The sequence below is a fragment of the Excalfactoria chinensis genome, chromosome 7, assembly GCF_039878825.1.
Source record: "Excalfactoria chinensis isolate bCotChi1 chromosome 7, bCotChi1.hap2, whole genome shotgun sequence".
Taxonomy (NCBI): Eukaryota; Metazoa; Chordata; class Aves; order Galliformes; family Phasianidae; genus Excalfactoria; species Excalfactoria chinensis.
In genome coordinates this window covers 6,202,384-6,223,518 of record NC_092831.1, presented here as the reverse complement: position 1 = coordinate 6,223,518, position 21,135 = coordinate 6,202,384, and the positions used below count along the sequence as shown (strand labels likewise).

Genomic DNA, 21,135 nt, shown 5'->3' with positions numbered 1-21,135 from the left:
TTAAAACGTATAAGAAAATTATATTAAAAATTCACATTAGCTGTGAATATTCAAATAAATGCCACGAACTGATAAAGAACAATCTTTCAAGACAGACTATTTTTTGTTCAACTAATGACAATTCTCATCATTTTTAAGAATCTTAAAGTTTCACCAATTATATCAGGAGTCACTTCAGTGTAATCCCAGGCAAACAAAAGCAAAATTCAAGTTTCCATTTGTCCTTTATTCTATTGCTGAAACACTCAGATGCATGGCTGCAATTATTCCTAACAACTATATACTTGCTTCTCTTTTAATTAAACTATGAATAGCAATGCTGACACACTTCTAGAAAAAAAAAATAAGCTTTACAGAGATGATAAAAACACTGAAACAGCAGAAGTCTTACTTGCAGCAGTTCAGTCAAAACATGCCAGCCCTGGAGAACTCAGATCCGTAAGTCTTTGCAGTCCAGAAATTCTCTTGAGTTTATCCAGTGTTTATTTACCAAGCTTTAAAAGTCTGTGGTTAGAAGAACAGAGTTTGCTTTCTACACCATCCAGAGCACTACTGAAGTCCTCCAGCAACAGCAGACATGAAGTTTGCTGATAGTTGGGTTTTCTGCTGCTATGTAGTTGCTCAGTACTTGTAAATACAAGCTCTGTGGACAAAGTCCCAAATGACATCACAGGCAGCTGCTTATTGTTGAGTCTTTATTAACTGACTGTCAAAAAAGAAAAGAGGAGAGGAAAGAAAAGAAAAGCACAAACTATCTTCCCTGCAGCACAATTTGCGTCTTAGTAGGAGTTGCAGTGCTACACACATAAATACTTCTGTTTACCCAACTGATGTTTTCTTAGAATGAATAAACAGTATTTGCAGGGAAAGCAGAAAATTAAGAACCCAACCAGCTTCAAAATGCAAAGCGTGCAGGGAGAAAAAGAAACATTAAGTGTCAGCAGCACCTTTTTCAGAATTTTCCCCTGCATTCTCCTAATTCTTCTGTTTATTTTAAAGATATGTAACTAGGGGTGCAAATCTGCATGCATTTTAAAGCACAGAGCACACCTTAATACACTAGATAAAAGTTTCACCTAATTCCTAATTAATCCCTAATTTTAAAGGTTACCGAACTACAGATTTCCATCTTCACAAGATTTAAGCCAGTTCAATCAGTTACAATATGTTCTGAAGAAACCTCTCTTGCTTTCCAAAGACGAAAATATAAGAAAGTAAGAAACAGCTCCAAGCATTGCTTTTCAGATGGTGACAAGGGCATAACACTGACCTTTCCTCCTCTGAGCTGGAGGTCCAAGACCAGCTGGTGTTTGGAGTTGAAGCTTGCCCAGGTGCAGTGAGGCACAGGGTGCTCACCCAAGGACCAGTACAGGCAGTAGTCCCAACCTACCCTGTGGCATTGAGCTCTTGCTGGAAGAGGGATCCGGCAGTCTGTGCCTCAGTTTTCAGAAGTCAGCCCTTTCAAGTCAGAACTTCAAACACAGGCAGGGCAGCACCGAGGGTTGTGACAGATGGAGTTTTCTTATCTGCATGTGCTTCTGCACAAGGAGCTTCAGCACTGGAAACACCTCACCACTTGCATCCAAACACCCAACTTGCACATTCCACACACAATAAGGAAGAAATCTGAGCTCAGAGATGAGCTGAAGCCAAGTTTTTATGATGTTCTCAATTGCTATACGTAAGAGAAGTAGCAACCCAAATTTCTGTCTGCTTACAGCGAGCAGATGAACCTTGGGGCTGATGTAAATCAAGCTAGTTAAAAGGACACAGCTGAATAATGCAGTTAGCATTAGATGAAGATCTTACTTTTGACTACAATAGTGTCATCAAGTAATTTGTGTGGCCTTAATGATGGAGTCCCTGATTTGCCCAGTGCATGTACCGAGTGGAAGCATGACCCTAGTGCCATAGAGATCATTTGAACTGCTTCATTGCAAGCCTAGATCCGTGTCTTTGAAGGAGGTGTGTTGTAAATCCCCCTGTATCCATATGGCTAACCAGCCCATAGCACACAAAGAACCATCAGTTATGCTTATGGGGCTGTGCTCCATCTTACACCACGATCAGCAAGAGCGCATTTGACCCATTGAGTTCTGATTGAGGAAGTCCCAAAAATGTTTTGAAGATTATGTGGGCTATGAAAGCAATAACTATAAAAAATAACATGCAATAACATGCTTCAAAATATCCAGCATTAGTCCCAGCTTTGCAAGTGCCGCAAGTGTCAGCTCATTCCAGCAGGAACAAATCCATCCATGAGATCAGGAGAAGGGTTACATTTTGCTTAATTCAATGCAAATTTACAGAGTATCATCTCATACCAAGGACTGATGAACATTATGGAACTGCAAAATGGAGGTTCTCCTCCAGATCTCTTGACAACAAAACTGGTTTGTAGCAGGATGCTAATTCAGGCATGCATATGGAGAAAAAAATAAAGGAAGAGAGAGTACAGATTCAAAAAAATCAGGTAACCACTGATTTAATAGAAAAAGCCAAAATCTTCATGAAATAAAAAAGGACATACCTTAACAGGAATTGGAGCCTGTTCCTAGGAACTACTTCTGCTATTCAGTAAATTTTTGCACGTATTAAGCCTCCTGGTCATGCATTTCCCAGCTAGCTACACCCAGCTGAACAGGATCCTGCAACATCAATTGCCTGAAACCAATTTTTTGGAGTCTTCCACCAAGGTAAATTCTATCTCAGTCCTCTTCTGAACTGGTATAAAAATAATTGTGCAAAGAAACAAGTACTCAGATTTGTGGGTTTAACCAGTAAGTTATTCTTCCCAAGATGAGAATTCCCACGAGGGTGGACAAACAGATTCTGCATTCTTCAAATTACAACCCTTATTAAGGGAGTGGCCATTAGCTCACTCTCTAACTGCATTTATTCCATCTAATTTCTATTCTAAGTCATCATAAGATATAGCCACTGCCTGTGCAGATAGAGCTTATTTTTGGCAGGAATGCCATGGCTTTTGTTAGAACAAAATTCAAGGCAGAATCCTGTCCTCGACAAGTTACAGGTTGACTAAAAAGACAAATGCATTGAAGCCATGAGCTACAGCAGTTGCTTTCAGATATACACAGCAGGGATATACATATATACGTACTGAGGGGCTGACCCAGCTCCATTTTAAATGGGCAGGCATAAGGTGAAATGGAGTGGATTGATCTAAGTACAGAGAGACAGAGTTTGCCCATCCATCCATCCCAGTAACACTACCTGTTAAACTTCAGTGCCTCATACTAATACAAATCCAAGCCATCTTCAGTGCAAATATTCACTTGACCCAGCATGAGATCAGCAAACAGCCAGGATCCCAAGTGCCCCCAGTGCCCCTCACCACAATGGAGCCATAGAACTGAGGTAGGAGGGGATCAACCCAGCTGTATAATAATTTAATATAATATTGTGTAATATAACATAAATACAGAATATTGTAATTACAATATGTTATATTTTTATCCTGCAATAATTATTCAGATCACTGGAGGGCAAATTTGATTTTTTGCCCTCCCTGGAGTGGCGCATGGTTGGAAGTCTTGAGCTGATTCCTAAAATATCACAGAAACTTCTCCAGAATGACACCAGGATTCTGGAAAGCAAAACGCTCTTTGGAAATTAAAATTATTCTTGTTTTTACCAACACAACTATAAGTCTCATAAAGCAAATACTTAAAAGCATTTGGGATCAGCACATGTTAGCGCAGTAAACACTTATCTAAGCCTGGGGTAGCTGGCAGAGAGGATAACAGCAGAACCAAGTAAAAGTATGTGGGAGAATAAAAGGAAATGTGTAGGGGGGGTGCATCCCTCAGACACTCACTGTCAAAAAGGGGTCTCCAGCTGAAGCAGTTTGATCAGGCTGGTAAGCTTTTGATCGCAAAAAAGTTTGGTTTTTAACCTCACTGGGTGATTTTCCAAAGCTTTTTGCCTCGCCTGCACATCAACAACAGGGGAAAGATCCTTAGCAAAGGAAGGTTTTACTGATGGAATAAACAGTAGATAACTCGCATTTATGAATTTAAATTTCAGAGAAAAAGATGCAACAACGATTTTGTTCTGCTGTACCTGGGGTCAACGATGCTATGTTATATACCTGGTTTGTCCTCTCCAGCTGTGCTCTACGCACGTACTGCCATGCACTCCCCAACACCCAGCAGAGAGCTACACAGACACAGTTACCAAACTCACATCCTACACCATGGGAAGTCCCGTCCTTCTCTGTCACGATGAAACCTGACACAGTATACTGAGACATAAGAAAACTAATAGCTAAAATGAGAGAACTTATCTAACCTTTCTAGATGAGCTGAGAACTTAAATGTGTGCATGCTATTTTTCCAGCTATAACAATGATTTGATATCAATTCCTAAATCTTTTTTGCGAAAATTGATGTGATTGACTCCCTATAAACTATCTCATTGTAAAAGAGTTTTAAGCAAATCCTACAAAGTCTATTTCAAGCGTTGCCACTTTAACCAGAAAGAGGGAGGCAGAAACTGGATTTTTAACTACCAGGGAACTCAGAAGCATTTTAAGTGTGATTACTTAATACAAGCACCTACGACTGGCTTTCATTAATTTCCTGATTTAAGCCATTATTCTTTCTTTGCCTTTCCTCTTGTTTCTGGAGTCATGCGATTGATTCAGTCACCAGTGACCTTATCCAGAGTAAATTGAAATCAATGGCATTAGTGCGTTCTGGAGCAGACCCAAAACCAACGTACGTTCAAGGGCTTTCGTATATCCTTAATCACACGGGTAAGTCCCGGCAAATTGAGATTCCAACATGTCAGATCATTAAATCAGTTATGTGGTTTAACTTCACATATGGGTAGTTGTCCCCCCCTGGCTACTGAAAATGGTCTTCACTAAGAGGAGTATGTTATTTCCATAATCTATTCCTGATGAAAATGCCTGTTGCTACAGGTGTTGGGGTTTCAGCAAGGCTGGCACCTAATGGGGAAGCTGACTAATTGACGCTCCCCTCCTGCCTTTCCGGACGTGTCCCTGTGTGTCAGAAAGCAGAGGTATCAGCTTGTGAAACACACATTCCACTGCTGTGAGCATCTGGCCTCTTGGCAGCCAAGTTGTGGCAGGTTCTGCAGCAGCTGTGATGGCTCCATGCTCTTTCAGATGGTTAAGCAGCCCTGTTTTTCAGCCGAGCTGTTTGTTTGCTACTGCACTCCTGGATAAGAGCCCACTTGCCTTTTTAATCAATGAACTGGCCATTGGATTGGAGCAATCAGTTACATTTTTGTACATGTCAAGCAGAGATTCTTTTCCAGACAACTGCAGGTCACACAGACCTGCACTCTGAAGTCAACATCTCCACTCCTTTTGCTCCATCCTGACACCTTCACACTCCAAAGGATCAGTCACTCATCTTCCCAAAGCAAGCACAAGTGCTGGGATATCACTCTCCATTTCTCAGTCACAACATTCCATTGCTCCTGCTCTATTTCAGGCCACAGTAATCAGACCAAACAGTGGAAATAAGGAACAGAATTTATGTGTTTCAGATGGCTTTGTAAACTGTCCTCCCATTTGTGTGCACCAGATGGAGATAAGAATCTGGCTGGAAGCTTTGGCCTAACGCTGTGTGGCACAGAGGTAGCAGCACATCAGCATATTAAGGGAAAAAATTCTTCAGTGGAGATTACATAAATCAGAACTAATTTTTATGTAAATTGCTTTTAAACACATAATGTAAATCCATAATACAACAAACACTTCCCTCAAACGAACAGGTACATCACTCTCCATACCAGCTGAGATAACAAAACATCTTTAAAAGCTCTTACAGACATCTCTTTTTTTCCCTTGTTCTACTGCCTGGGGAGGAAGAATAAGTAATGGCTGACTTAGGCAGCTTTCCTTCTCCATTGCTGAGCTGCATCTGGATGTTCTCCTTGTGTCTGCCATAGGAAGCTCTACTCATGGGATGTTGCTGGTGTTATTCCCGCTTTGGGCAAAAAGAGGCCATGGAGTGAGGCTGAGAAGGGAACAGACAGGTGCTGCTATCTGCATGCACGTGTTTTATTGACCCCTGCATGTGGACCCAGTAACCCTTTGAGCAGCTCTATTGCCTGCTCTGTTTGCCAAAGTGCATACACACAGGGTTAATAAGTACCTGCAAGCAGCTGCAGTCACTAGCCAGAGCTGTGTAAGCAATGCAGCAGTGTCACCATGGGTCCCATGTGCACCAAACCAGCCCTCAGCACTATCCTTGATCCCAAAGACTGTAGGAAAAAAACAATCCTAGAATTGTTTGAGAAAGATTACTATCATTTAAAGCTCTCTTTGGGTCTTTCAATTCTGCTTTCAAAGCAGGACAGGGAGGAACCACTACCAGCAGATGACTTGTGAAATAAGAGCTGTAACAACATGCCTGATTTTAATCCTACAGATTTCCATACTGGGACACACTTTGGGCTGATAAAAACATCCCATTTTCCTGAGTGACTATAATGAACAAGTCTATCTGAAACCCCCTGCAAGTATACTGCTGCCGTAACACCCCTGGGACCCACAGAAAGTTGATCCAACAGCACAGGTAAAACCCTGGGGCATGAGTTGCTCACTTAAAGCTGTAATGGAGCTGCCAGGAAATTTAAGTCCAGGAATTACTGCTCTTTATGTTGTCATCATTCCCCTGGACATCACCAAAGGCTTACCAAGAAGTACCTCAATGTACATCTGCAGGATTCACTGTGACATCCTATGAAAAATCCTGGGCTGTTGTGGAGTACAGTAACAAATTACACACACACACTTTCAACACAAGACTTCAACAATAAGCTATGATTACTTGAAATCTGTGAAATATAACAACTCCTAACAGCCAGCTAGACAGGTTTCAGGGAAGGAGACCAAAGCACGGCTTTGCAAAAGGGATGATGAAACAGCCTGAAATTGGTTTTGTGAGAAAAAAAAATTCTCATCCTTCCTGCAAAAGGAAGCTCTCCATTCTGTTTGTCTGGCTGGAAAAGGGCAGGTACATCACATGAAGGCTGCTCTGGTATATCACACTGCCTCCCCTACCATAGAGCACTGAAGATTTTATTGCATGCTATAAAGAGAGGAAAAACTCATCTCGTAATCATATAAACACAGTGAACAACACTGAATAAGTATCAATTACTTTTGCAAGTTTCAGTGATAACCTCAACCCCCAAGGATAATTTCAAATGGAATGATAAAGACTTCAGTTAGATTAAAAGCATCAAAGCAAACTCGCACTCAAAAACAAATAATTCACTCTCAGTTACGTCAGTTATAATAAATTTTCTGAACTGGCAGATTTCCCTCCAAGCTATTCAGCTGTTCCTTTCCCAAAAGTAGATCAAGTCAATCTGTTCGAGAAGACAATTTGCCACCCAGCTTACTTAATGACATGCATTAAAATACAATAGCTGGATAATTTTGATGTCGAAGTACTGTTTTAATGTGAACCTACGTTTAAGAGCATCAGCCACGAGAAATGCAGTCAGATGCTGCTGACTTCCATATAGATTAGATCTAAATAAAATATATGTCCAGCTTATGGTTTCCTACTTTGCTCTGAGTCCTTCCTCAATTCCTGCAGTGAGTTCTTGCAGATATGTTAATCACTGTTTACTTTCATCCCATGATACAGATTTTTCTCATTGCCATTTGTGTAAACATAAAGGTGACTACAGACAATAGCAGATCTGTGATAAATTTTTACCCACCTGAAATAAAACAGCTGATAAAGCCATGTAACATGCTAGCAGCTTTTAAGGAGCTCCCTGGGCTATGCCAGTGGCTGTGCCATGCCAGCTACCAGCACGGGGTAGCAGGAAGTATGTGCTCAGTTCAGAGTGGTGCTGCAGCAGCCCCCATCCCCCAGCAGGCAGTCTCAGAGCTCGCTCCTGGATTTCCCCACAACACCGGGAGATGAAATCCAGAAGGATCCACCGCGTGCATTTTGCTTTCAAAGAGAGAAAGCAAGAAAATGCTTTACCTTCACATTGTGAGTAACAGCCTGAAAAGGCTTTCCTAGTCATAGGAGTGCCTAGTCAAGAGACTGAGCTGATATAATTCATCCTAAAGCATCCTAAAAGCACCTCCGAGGCTGAGCACTGACTTTGGTAAGGCCTGTGATAATGTGAAAAATATGAAGGCTTGCCCTGCCTTCTGGTCAATGGGTCAGGTCTCAGGCCAGCAGCCCATCCTGCTGTATTTGCAAAAGATCAACAAACCCAAGTACCTACCATTCAGCACTGCTAGTTTCCTCTTTGTGTTCATTTGACTTTAATATCATCTTGGCAATTCAGAGCAGCTCCAACCTGCTTTCAAAGGCTGACTGCCATATACTTAGCTTTCAGATACTCACAGATATACAACTGATGAAACAAAGCCATTATCATTTTCTTAGTGTGTTTGGCATACAGTAAAAAACACAAACCCTTCAACTACTTGGATCAAGACTTGTGTGCTGACCAAGAGATCAGGCATTGCAGACACACAGGGGACTTGGGACAGCTTCTCCCCCCTCTCCTATGCTGCTGCCTCCTCTCCAACACAACAGGCACAGCAGCCCCTGGAACACATTGCCAGTTGGTTTTGTTTAGACCATACCATCGATATATGGACGATGTCTAAGAATTTTAAATAAAGCTCCAACATTTTGTTCATTTCCTACACTATCCATAATTTCCTTTGAGAACATTTCCAAACACCTCAGAAGTTTGGATGTGAATAATTTATCCTGTGCTCTAATTCTGGCACATGCCTTTAAACAGATGGAAATTACTGTTGTGTAGCCTTAGGACATATCAAGATCTCTTTTTGTTTCTATAACAAGGCCCAATTAATACCTACAACTTTCTGCCACTCAAATAATTTTAAAATATCAGGATTTCAGCCAGAACAGCAATGCTGATGTGTGCTTTCATGATATAATCTAATTAAAATTATCTAAAACAGCATCAATATAAGTAACGATGGTCATTCTTATTCTATAGGAAATGCAGGTATTCTGCTACATTTAAAAATTATCCCTTAAAAAAGACTTTTCCCTTTCCTACTGCGGACAATGTTACACCTTAGTGAAGCTTCAAGTTAGGTTAATCTTACTGAACTACACAATCTTGTGGGTAGCCTCCATGAAAGCATTCCTGACAAACAGGATGGGACAGAGCAGTTGTCACTGTGTGAAATCTTACCGCACAGAAGGCATCAGAAATACCTGCACAGAGGATCTCTGTGGAATAGCGAGTTTGTTGTGATCACCACTCATTTTGCAGTAGCTTCTCTGTGTAGACAAAACCCTAAAACTAGATTTCTGTTCATAAGACCCATTTCAAAAGCTTTTACTTTTTACTTATAAGACCCATGAAAAAGTACTAATTATAAAACATGACAAATGAATAACTTAATTATAGCTTATTTACCTGGCAGGACCAGGGTTACCACTCCCGCCTCAAGAAGTCAGTTTATGAATGCTTGAAACTCTCATGGTAATTCATGAACTTTGTCCTGTTAATGAAACATTTCCAGTGATTACTTACTATTTTAAAAGCAAGTAATTCGGGCAAATAATAAAATGACATTTCCTCCTAATTAACTTCATTGCTCATGTTTTTTCTCCACCTGCAGCACACCAGCAGCCCTCTGCATTAACTCTCAGCACCTTTGCTTGATCCAGTAGGACTGTTCACTCACTGTGGTTTTCAGCTGCTGCTTAACATACCTGAAATTTCTACCAACCTCAGAATCCTGGCATTAAGAATTGTATTCGTATGGCCAAATACATCACAGAACAGATATTCTTTACAACCAGAACTGTCCTGAACTGATGGCAGTAAAAGAGACAAAGTGAACACATGCAAGTTTCTTTCTTCTTCTTTCCTTAGAAAGATTCAATAAGAAGACAGTTGGCAAGATAAACAGTAAATGCCACTATATCTTCATAGGGACTACTTGCACACAGAGCAGAAAAAGTAAATGTCATGGCTAGAGTTGGCTTAATTTTATGTGTTATGCTTTTTTAAATTATATGAATTACCACCATCAGAAGCTGTACTAAAAATAGCTTATTGAGCTGCATTTTTTCTCTATGACTGATAACTGTAGGAGTGGAGCATTCACAAGGAGCTGTTTGCACTAGGCACTCTGTTTCCCCAACCAAACTTCCGGCAGAAGATCAGATGAATTCTGCAAATGTATCAGGGAAAGAATAGACAAGAAAGGCTGTAAAATTAGAAGATCATAGACACACAAGTATGTGCAGGTGTTATAAGCTAACTATGTTTACTGCCTGACAAAAAGACCTCTCTAATCTCCAGGTTAGTGAAAATGTTCTCATTGCTCCAATATTTTCCCTGTAGCCACAAGCATTTTAAATACACGTACACAAATATTTCATTTTTTTTTTCTATGTAGAATGATAGTAACGACAGTGCCCATTAAGTTCCTTGAAGGTTACATGCATTTAAAGGTCTTCCTAACTAGCCTACATACTGATGCTATCTATACAGTTGTTAAAATACTGTTACCAGTTTTCAGGAAGGAGGAAGAACTTGGATTTTAGCTGTCCCTGTAGTCTTGACTCAGTCATAATTCACTAAGCTGAGTGCAGAGACAGTCCCTACAGGGAGGTCAGCTCTGCCCCATGACATCAGACCCACAGGGCTGGCGTGTTAAAGAAGGGTTGGCGTTGGAGCTGAAGATCCAGATGATGCTATCTGAGCAGCTGTGTCCTTTGAGCTAGCACATCTTTAATTTACTCCAAATAAAGGCATTATGAACCTGTGTAAATGCCCTGCTCACTAGCACTATTAATTGGAAACACAGCTTCCTCAATCAATGCCAAACACTCCAGAACATGTCAAGCCCTCCTAAAATAATGAATCCCGCATCTTCCAAATATTAAGTACTCATTTTCTATGGATACATAGGGAAAATAAATATCTTCAAGATGGCATAATTTTGAAACTACTTTTGAGGCAAATAACGCAGGTGTTGGGAACAGGGCAGTCTCAGAGGCACTTCTCAGAGCCACACTTTTATCTGGAACATTTTCCTCTGGATGTGATCAAATGCTGGAGAAGTTTCCCCTACCACATCAGGTACACAGCATCTGCCCTGTGATCTTTTCCCCAACCTCAGAATTACAGAACAGTGCTGCAGTTCACCACAGTGCTTAACCCTTGCTCTAGAATGCAAACTCTAATCAAAGGTTTCTACACCTCATGCCCAGGCAGAAGGTTTATCAAAACATGAGCAGAAAACAAACTTTCAATCTATGTAAAGCCTGAGACAACAGCTCTGAGGTTCTGTTCTTCTTTTTAGCACAAAATGAACAGTATTTTGTAGAGGTAGCTTCACTGAGAACACCAAATCTTAAATAAACATTAAAGGATAAATTCTTGGGGGGATTTCACACCCTTTCCAAAGTGACCAAATGGATTTTACGTCTGCCCTTTCTGCTTTCCTCTCAATAATCCCCAAAGGAAATCTATAGTTTTTTACTGGACAAGAATGTAAAAATGTTCCAACTCTTTTTGTAGAACAATTTCCAGTGTGCTGCTGAATACCCAAATTAACAAAAACCCCACAGGCCCAGGTGGCACAGTGTGACAGGGAAACATCCACAATGTGTGCTCCACAAATTCTGCTTGCCAAGAGATACCACAGTAATTTCCAGGCACTGCTGGGTATTAAGGGTTAACACAACATCAGAAAATGAACAATTATATAAAATACAAGCTATCAATCAGATATTGGAAATGGACTATGAAGATGTTATTGTAAGTGCATGTACTTAAAGCTAGAGACCACTTCAAACAGTCAAGTGCGATTTATACATGCTGCAGCCTTCACATACACAGGCTTTGACATTCAGGACCCTATGCGTTCTGTCAGCTGAAGAAATTTCTAGTTATTTGCTATTTTGTAGATTTGTAAATCACACAAATGCTCACATTATTACCATGTGCTCTGACAGTTTGCATCAGCAGATCATCTCAGAAGAACTCTGTGATGAATTATTGATAGTCTCTCATATAGCTGGAAAACATTTATTTGAAAATCAGGCTCCTGTGTGATACAGAACCTGTTTTTTCCTGTCTCAAGATCAACCCTAATGTAACCTATAAAATACAACAGATTAAAGAATATATAGCCTAGCTCTCAATTCATGTCCTCATTTTTATCATTTAATGGTTCCCATAAAGATTGTTTATTATTGATGTGAAATGCTGGAACCAAAATATCCTGTAGCTGGAAACTGGAAGTCTCAGTGACTGAGTCAGTGTGACTCTTTTGGCCTCCTCTCAATATGTTTTATTTCTTCTATTGAATAAACAAACAGCCCCATTCTGTAATGACGAAACAAGCCAGGATTTTCCCATATTGTTTTGACAGATGTTGTCAGGGACTGATTACAAAAACCTGTATACCTAGAAGATATTTACTACTGTGATTTTCCATAACGTAACTGAACTACATGCAGAATAAACTAATGTCATAGGAAGCTGTGCTAATGAAAAGCCTCTGACTATGGAAATTAAACTACAAAATAACTTCTCCAGCAACAGTAAATTCTACTTTTAAAGGCATTACAGGAGAAAAAAAAAAAAAAAAAAAAAAAAAAAAAGTTAGGTTGTTCTAACAGGACACAAAAGACTGATGGACATGAAAGAACCACTTATGAAAACATATTGGTTCTGCTCAAGCAACTTGCTGGAAAAGATCTGATCTTTCTCCAGAGGTCCCAAGGAAGACCCCAGACACCACAACATTAAGAGAACGTTATTTTTCAGGTTTACAGGCCCCCACCAGTTCTGACATTAACTTGTGAGATAAGAAGGCACAATTGAGCATCAAGAGGACAATAATCTTTTGAAGAGAAAAATGAGACCTACTAGATAGGGAGCATCACAGTGAGAATATTTTCATCACAGCAGGTTTGCACAGGCAACAGGTGTTTTTGCAAGCCCAGGTGACTAATATTTCTGGAAATTAAACCCATGAGTGTACAACTGCCAAAAGAGATATTTCATCACATCATTCTGTCTGGGCAGAAAGAAGCAATGCACTGTTCTCAAAAGCATTTCTCTCTGGTATTCCTCTAGATTTTGCATAGCCACAGAAATAAATGTGCACGTAAGTAGGTATGCATGCACGCTACACATAAGGTTGAAAAACAAATATAAACAAAAGGACATCAGCAACACAATGCACCTTTAAACAACTGAACATTTGTGCAGTTGGTTGGAGGACTGTAACATTACATGAGCATAAAGACCTCAAATGTTTCAGTGATTTTATGTTTTCACCGCTGTTCTGATAAATGACTTCCTTTAATGGAAAAATCAAGGGCTTTAATTACCTGTGGAAAAATTATTTGATGGCTTCTCTTTGGTTGTCTGTGTTCAGGTAATTGCATGTTAAACAAGCCCAAACCTGAGAATTTTGCAGGTTTTCTATTTAGAAGTGATTATTATGATTATTTAGGCGGTTCTGGTCACCTTCATCACCCTGCATGTAATGACAGCAATGCAAACCATAACTAGCACATGAAGAAAAGATGCCAAGGAAATGGAGTAAATAAAAAAGGAAGGAGAATTTCAGACAGACTGACATACGCAAGCACTTTCTTGAATGGCACACAGCTACAGTGAGAGATAGGATGAGCTCTGATGGAGTTCCTTTCAATTATAGCAATAAGGACAAGAGGGCATAGTGTTGCTCATTACACCATTATCTTCCCAGTACATTATACATAAACAAGGCCTGGCACAGCAGTGTCAGAGTATCCCTGTAAACAGCAATTTCAGCAGAAGCACACAAACTGGCTAAATGTGTTTCATCCAGAGGCTGATTGTGTGCGTGCTGATTCCAACCCCAAAGCCATACATCTAGCCATCAGACATCAGTTTTGTGTTACCCAGCACAATCCATTTCACACAATACACCACATGACAGGGCCCACCTCACCTTTCCCACCCATCCTTCCCATACAGTAGAAGCAGACACCTAAACTGACTGCCACCACCCACTGACTCTACATAGTTGATACAACCATTACATTTTCCTGTGCTTCATACACAGCTATCTGCGGATTCATTTCATATCCACGTTACGTTACTTATGTCAAGTTGCCATTTGAAATTATTTTAAACGTAATGTTTACAGTATTAATTCAGTAAGAAATGTTACTGCTGAGGGATTGCAATTTTGTTTGACTGTTGAAACTATTTGGTTTAATCATTTATGGAAGTAAATAAATGTTATGAAGCCTCATGGAGAAACTATTATCCAAATTACTGAACAAAAACAAAAAAGCCTTTATTATGTTCCAGGAATGCATTTCTGGCAGAGAAAATAACATTTATATACAATGTCTTTTTATAGATTAGTCAAGGGAAAAAATGACTGCATTGATGTTCTGCAAACTAGAAAGATTTTTCTTGCCTGAAGAATTACAAGTGACATCAGTTTTCATAATATCCGAGAAGAATAGAATATACTTTGTTGAAAGAATTCCAGCTTTTTTATTCTGCTAAGTTGTGTTTCTGAGACAAACTTTCTCATTGTTTATTGTTTGATCAGTTGTGGATGTGGTAAACATAAAGAAAACCAAACTCCAAAATATTTTTCCTGAATAATTATTATTTTCTCTCAAGTAAAACAGAAAAATGATCCTACTGACATCTGTGACGGCATTTGCTGAGGGACCAAAGCTCTACTTCCAGAGTGTAAAATAAAATTGTCCGTGAGGTCCCAGCTGAGCATTCTCCGAGCACTTTTTCCTGAATCATATACAATCATAAACAATCCAATTCAGTGGCCAAAAATGTTGCTCAGAAATGTAAGCAGTTCAGTCCTCAGGTTCTGAACATAAAGTCAGTAGCGATACAATATGTCTGCGTCATGTGCAATCACAAAGCACTTTACAACACCTTATTTCATGGAGCAACTGTAAATGCACATCCAACCCATACACAGACAGCCATGCAGCACTGAGTGCAGACAGGGTGTGCCATGCAATCACCTTTCCTGTCACCTGCATAGCCCAGGTGCTTCATCCTCCCTGATGAATGCTTGCACAGCAAAAGGAAGCAGGATTCTCTGCAGGAGTTTGTAAGCCATGATTTTTCATACATAGATATTCCTTGCAAAATGTATTTCTAAGTGATAAGAGCGCATAAGTATTGATATTCTTTTGAAAACTAAATATCATGTTATTGAAAATAAGGAGTTAGCAATAAAAAAAATGACAAAAGAAAAAAATCATCGTGTTTCTCCACAGGAGCATCCAGGAAGAATAATTTTCAAAATTTAACCGGCACTGGCAATCATAACAATATCTGTTACGATAGAACTTCTCTATCTTCGAGAGTGAAGCTGAGGTTAAAAGTGTTGTTTTGCATTTGAATGCATTTTGTTCTCCATTGCAGCAGCATCCTGTCCATAAGCCTTTGCAGTGGGTCAGTTTCTTTTTCATCAGTATGCAGCCTTTCTCAACTGAAGAAAAAAGTAAGACTCTAAATACAGGTACTGTTTTGTTGTGTGTCCCTGCATATAACCCCTACAGGCACAGAGGGGTTGGAGTGGAAAAACTAGGAACTACGCAGCTACTATTATTTTCTCTGGAAGGGTGACTTGGAAAGAAAAAATGAATTGGCTTTTTCTTTAGGACTAGCCACAAAACTGAGCCAGTGTGGACAAGAGATGGGAGCATAGAACTAAATTACTTCTCTTCCAGAAAATTAAGAAAATAAAAGCAGCTTCTTCCTTGGAGCAGTCATATTTATACAGATCAGTGTCTGGAGACACTGCCTAGCCCTACAGAAACAAAGCTCTCAGTAATGAGACCAGCTGCCTAAATGGAGAGAATTCTCCTGGGCTGATGTGACAAAGACAACATTCATGGGGCTACCACAGAAGTATCATAAAAATTACTCTGCTTGGCATCTCCCACCACAGAATAAAGGAAAGGGAGAACTCCTTGACTTTGGACAGGAAAATGACTTTAGTCCTGTAGGCAGGACATAGGTTCAAAGAAACACAGGGTTTTGCATGGAACAGCAGGCCAGCCCATGCAACTGCTCTTCAAAGTTCATTAGAACCTACCAGCACAACTGGCCCTTCCAGAGCTTTCCTGGACACTGCAGGTCATGGAAATTTAATGTTTGTCATGCTTTACTAGAACAATCTAGATTCACGTTTAACAAGCACTCTTAAATAATTCTTTCCTTACTCAAGTAAATAAAATAAATCATTCATTTCAAAATTCAAAATACAAACACCATGATTTCAAAGCTAACAGAAATAAATACAAAAAAAATCAAACACAGAGATACTTCCTGTATCTTTCTGACCCTGCCAATCCACATAGTAACACCACCCAGGGGAATACTCCAGGAAAGTTCTCATCTGTTTGCTATCATAAATGATGCTGATCCTTTAGTTGGGACTCATGTAACTTTCCCTGTGGAGTCACACCAAAGCTGTATGGCTTTTCAGCAAGTCATTCTGTGGGAAAGCCTAACAGAAATCTGCCTGTTGGCAGAATTAAAGGACTAATATCCAAGGAAACAATCCAGAAAGCCAGCTTTCCAAAGGATATTTAACCCCGGGGAGGCCTTAAAAGCTTTTAATATTCCCAACCTATTTCCTTAACACCTGTGTAGAAGCACACTGCTGTTTGGAAAGTGCCATATGTGGTTCCACCTCAGTTTCAGCCAGCTCCAGGGACCAGGCAGCAGTGCCTGTGGGTCAGTGAGCTCCCTGAAGGGATGCTTGCTCTGTGTTTAGCTGTGCAGAAAAGGAGGCTTTGATTTGCAAGCAGCTGAAGCCCAGACCAATGCTGGTGCAATGAGCTCAAGAAGGAAATACTGAAGTACTAATACATCCTCTTCACCTTACTGTACACTTGCTAAGCATCCCTCTCATTTTCCTTGCAGTATATTAGCCGAATCACTGGACCTAGAAGGTACATCTATCATTGCATGAAGGAAAAGTACACAAAATGAAAAGTGTCATTATGCAGGAGAGCCTAGATTCGTTTTTTGAGTTATACTCAGTCAAGATTGTTTAAGATGGAGGCTTAGTCTGAAGCAAGTTTCACCACTGCTGGCCCTGATGGTCCATCAAAAAGACTAACAGCCCACTTCTTGGTGGGTCCCTACTCATTTATTGCTGTCTTCATCCCCCACACCATTTACTCTGCAGATTTGTTTAGAAAAGGTTTACTTGGCATGTTGTAATAAAGATTTACATATATAGCCCTGTTTGTCTACAGATCCCTGAAGTACCCTAAGCAGGGTAAAAGTCAGATAGCATACAAAAATAATTACTATTATTATTAGCAATCTATCATAGCTGCTTTGGTCTAGCCCGTTCCTTTATGGTCAGCTATTCTTTGCGCTCCCTTCTGTACTTCTATTGCCTTTAGACTCATATCAGATCTTACATACTATTACAGATCAAGCACCGCTAAAACTTGTGTGTGCATAATTTATGTCACTTAATCATAACGCCTGTAGATATTTTGTATTTACATATCATGTGTACTTCATGTACATACATAAACGTATATATTTCCTTAATACGTACTGCAATTAAATACACACTGACCCCAATTTCGTGACCAATCATCAATGTAGTTTCAATCTATTCAACAGATTTTCCTCTATGAATAATCACCATTGGCAAAGGGCACCTTACAAAGAAAACCAAGGGCTCAATTTAGAAATTTTTAATGTTGAGTCTCTCGAATTTCATTGTTTTTAACTGCATTAATTTTAATAATATAAGTGTATTCATATTTAAGTCTCTTAACAAATATTGTTTTTAAGTTAATTTTATCATGTACTTGACATCTATTTTGGCAATGCATTTACTTATTGTGAGCCTCCCTTTGGCATCTGTTCTGTTCTACTTACACATTAACAATTAACAAGGCATATTTAACTGACCCCCAACTGCTGCAGTTATGATCCATCACTACAAGATTTGCAGGAGTCTTCACACATAGTTAACAAAAATGCAACCAAAATAGACTGCGAACAATATGCTGGAAGAGCAGGTAAGTACAAATTTCATATGGATTTGTAAGAATTTCATAGGATAAAACATAATCAGTAGAAAGAAATACTTGTCAGTTCTTTAATACATTTCAATCAAAAACTGAGATAACATACAAAAAACCTTTCATTCACCTAATTTCAACTACTTGCTAAATAATAAATGAATAAAGAGAGCATTCTGATAAAACAACACCTACCTAAAATATATATATATATATATCTCACTTCGAGCCATATATGAAAATCTTGTTTGCATTTCTAAAATCAGCACAGTGATCAGTAAAATCAAGTTTCATAAAGGCATATTAAAAGTAGCAAACTTTGAAGCCTTGCTTTTAATTTCATATTGCAAATGCAAGCAAGACCATAATATGCCAAGCAAGTACTAACATTTGCACACAGACATGCATTTGTGCATATATCAAACACACTATTAGCAGTGACTGCACACAGTCTCTTCCTGGGTCGTGTCAGTCACCTATTGCTCAGCCCATTTTATCTGAAAGCTGAGCTTTCTCCTGAAACATGAGGTTAAATTGAAAGTGTTAATGGCTTCTTTCAGAGCTACTAACTGTAAACTTCTTTTAGAATAACATTTAAAACATTAAACAAAACAAAACAAAAATCTCTCCTTACTTACAAGGCAAAGCAGAAAAGGAAGGTCATTCATGACACCCAATTCACTATGTTCTGTTTCATTCTGTAAATATTATAGTGCTAATGAAAAAATATAATGTCTGAGGTTCTCAGATCTTCCGTCAGAGTTTTAATCACTGGCTTCCCAAGAAGGGGTTTAACAAATACCACACTGTTCTGTCAATATTTGTATGCAGCACCACGTAGGGCAAGCAGCCAAACTTGCATGGTTTAAAGAGCCGAGGGTAGAAAACCGACACCCTAACAAACACACTCCCTGCTTTGTCTCTGTTAAGGTGGTGCTAAAAGTGTCATCTTTGCCGCTGACTGCACTTTAGGATAACTTTGTTTGATTGCTTTCCTTCTAGAGAAATGCATTATTTAATAATCTTGTTCCCCTGACTTCGGGGATTTGTTTCATGCCCAAACGTTTCTTATGCAATTATAAGCCTTTTGCTTTCCACCAGCTGCACTTTAAATGTATTTTAATTGGCTGGAATTTCGAAGGAATCCATTTGGCAGTCATTTACATTTGAAGCACGCCCCTAGCAGCTGAAACAGGCCCCAGAAGCAACCCGATTACTTCATCAAAAGGAACTGCCTGAATATCGTTGACTCCTACATAACTACAGTGAACTCCATTATATAGGTGTGGTGATGCAATTAATAATTCCCTGCTACATTTTAGCTTATCCTGGGAGCACAAAGTATTCCAAATTGAGAAATCCAGAGTGTCCTGCAGATTTACAGCACTCAGCATTAGTTTTCAAACATCACTGTGTTTCCAGAGGCCTTTCTTGTGCTTTTTCTCTATCTGATTTAAAGCAAAGAGGAAATAACAATGCTATGATTGTTTCTGTGCTTGCAGCACATAGAGAATGTTAGCAGCTGTATTTTTGTATGTAGTATTATTTTAAACACATCTAAAGCATTAGTTATTCAATGTTCAAAGTATAAAGTAAGTTTAGTCAGTCTCATTAGTAATGGCTCATTTTTCCTTTTCTCTTTATTTGTTGTTTCTTATGTGTATCGAAGCCAACTCTGCAGAGATTTGATTTAGTGTACTGCATTCATCCTGCTCTGCAGTTTGTAATGCAGAAGTTTAGGAGCTGACAGTAGTAGGGAGAGCCACCAATAGCTACTTAGAAAAAAGAATGGGGATGCATTAATGAGAGAAACACAAGAACTCACACTTAAAATTGCAATATTTAGGCTGAACATAGCAACATTAGGGTTTAAAAACAGAGAGACATTCCAAGCGACTCTGATTGAATGAATGGTATCTGAAAAACCCAGAGCTCTGCAGTCCATGAAAGCTCCTGTGAAATTGGAACTGCTTGAGAGTTCACTTATCATCAGCGTACCACAGAGGATGAGGGACTGAAAGAAAAGGGATTATTCTCTAGCTGAAGTACAATGAGAACTGTTTTCTACGTTTAAAAGGTGAATAGTTCTTGAAGTGAAGTTATGACAATACTTGCCGCCTACAGAGAAAAGCAGCATTTCAAGTGCATTGTACAAAAAGGAGAAGGATTAATGCCACAGAGAGAGACCATTATACCGTAGAGGGCTTGCGTATTTTAATAATTTGACTCCAACCAGCTCTAGAAATTTCCACAGTTAACTGGCTTACACTCCTAAGAACTGCAAACCCTCAGTGCACTGAGGTCTTCAGGGAACTTACTGGAAATACAACTTGGGGGAAAAAAAGAAGAAAAAAAACAACTTGTAGAGATAGTCAAAACAGATGATAGTGTAAGAGAAGCCCAATCATTTGTTAGCTTTTAACTGCCTCACTTCACTGAGAGAGGTTCAAGCAGCTATCCAGACTCTCTCCACATTGTTACATTAACCCAATATACTACAATCACCTGGTGCATTTCATTTTCAAACACCATTATGACACAAAGAGAGATTCTTGTCTTCCCCTTTCTAAGGCACAATACTTATGCCAAGATGCAACATCAATCCAGCTCCTTGATGGCTTCCTTCATTAGGTCATGCATTTATAATTGTCTATAATTGACCCATGCAGAGACACTTGGGCTACAACACAGGTTAGAGCTAACTCAGGCTAACAGCTGAAGCACTAGGAAGTATCTTAAGTATTTGAAAGCCAGAGGGAACAGGAACTTTTTACCCTTACCTGAGCAGAAGGACACCCTTCACCTTTATCTCATCTGTTGCTGCCAAAACAGATGTCAAAACTCCCAAGTTCAAAACATTATGTGAACGAAAGAGGAAAACAGGAACTACGGTGACTTCAGCCAGAAATGAAAAGGAAATTGAAACCCCTTACCAGCAATGAGAACTCACCATATCTAAACATTTTCATAAATCCTTGCAACCTTTGCAGCTTCACCTATACAACTTCATGTATTTATTTTAAAAAACAAAAAGCCTTCCTGATAAATCTGC

General features: G+C 39.4%; 1 protein-coding gene across 1 annotated transcript in view; it reads right to left on the bottom strand.

The window, feature by feature from the left end:
• Positions 1-19,125, bottom strand: part of NCKAP5 (NCK associated protein 5) — a 356,004-nt gene extending 336,879 nt beyond the window's left edge. Inside the window, exons 1-2 of the mRNA XM_072341540.1 lie at positions 18,722-19,125; positions 9,436-9,520 (exon numbers count right to left, since the gene is read on the bottom strand). The gene's annotated coding sequence lies outside the window, so the exon portion shown is untranslated. The remainder of the gene's footprint in view (positions 1-9,435; positions 9,521-18,721) is intronic.
• Between the last annotated feature and the right edge of the window lie 2,010 nt (positions 19,126-21,135).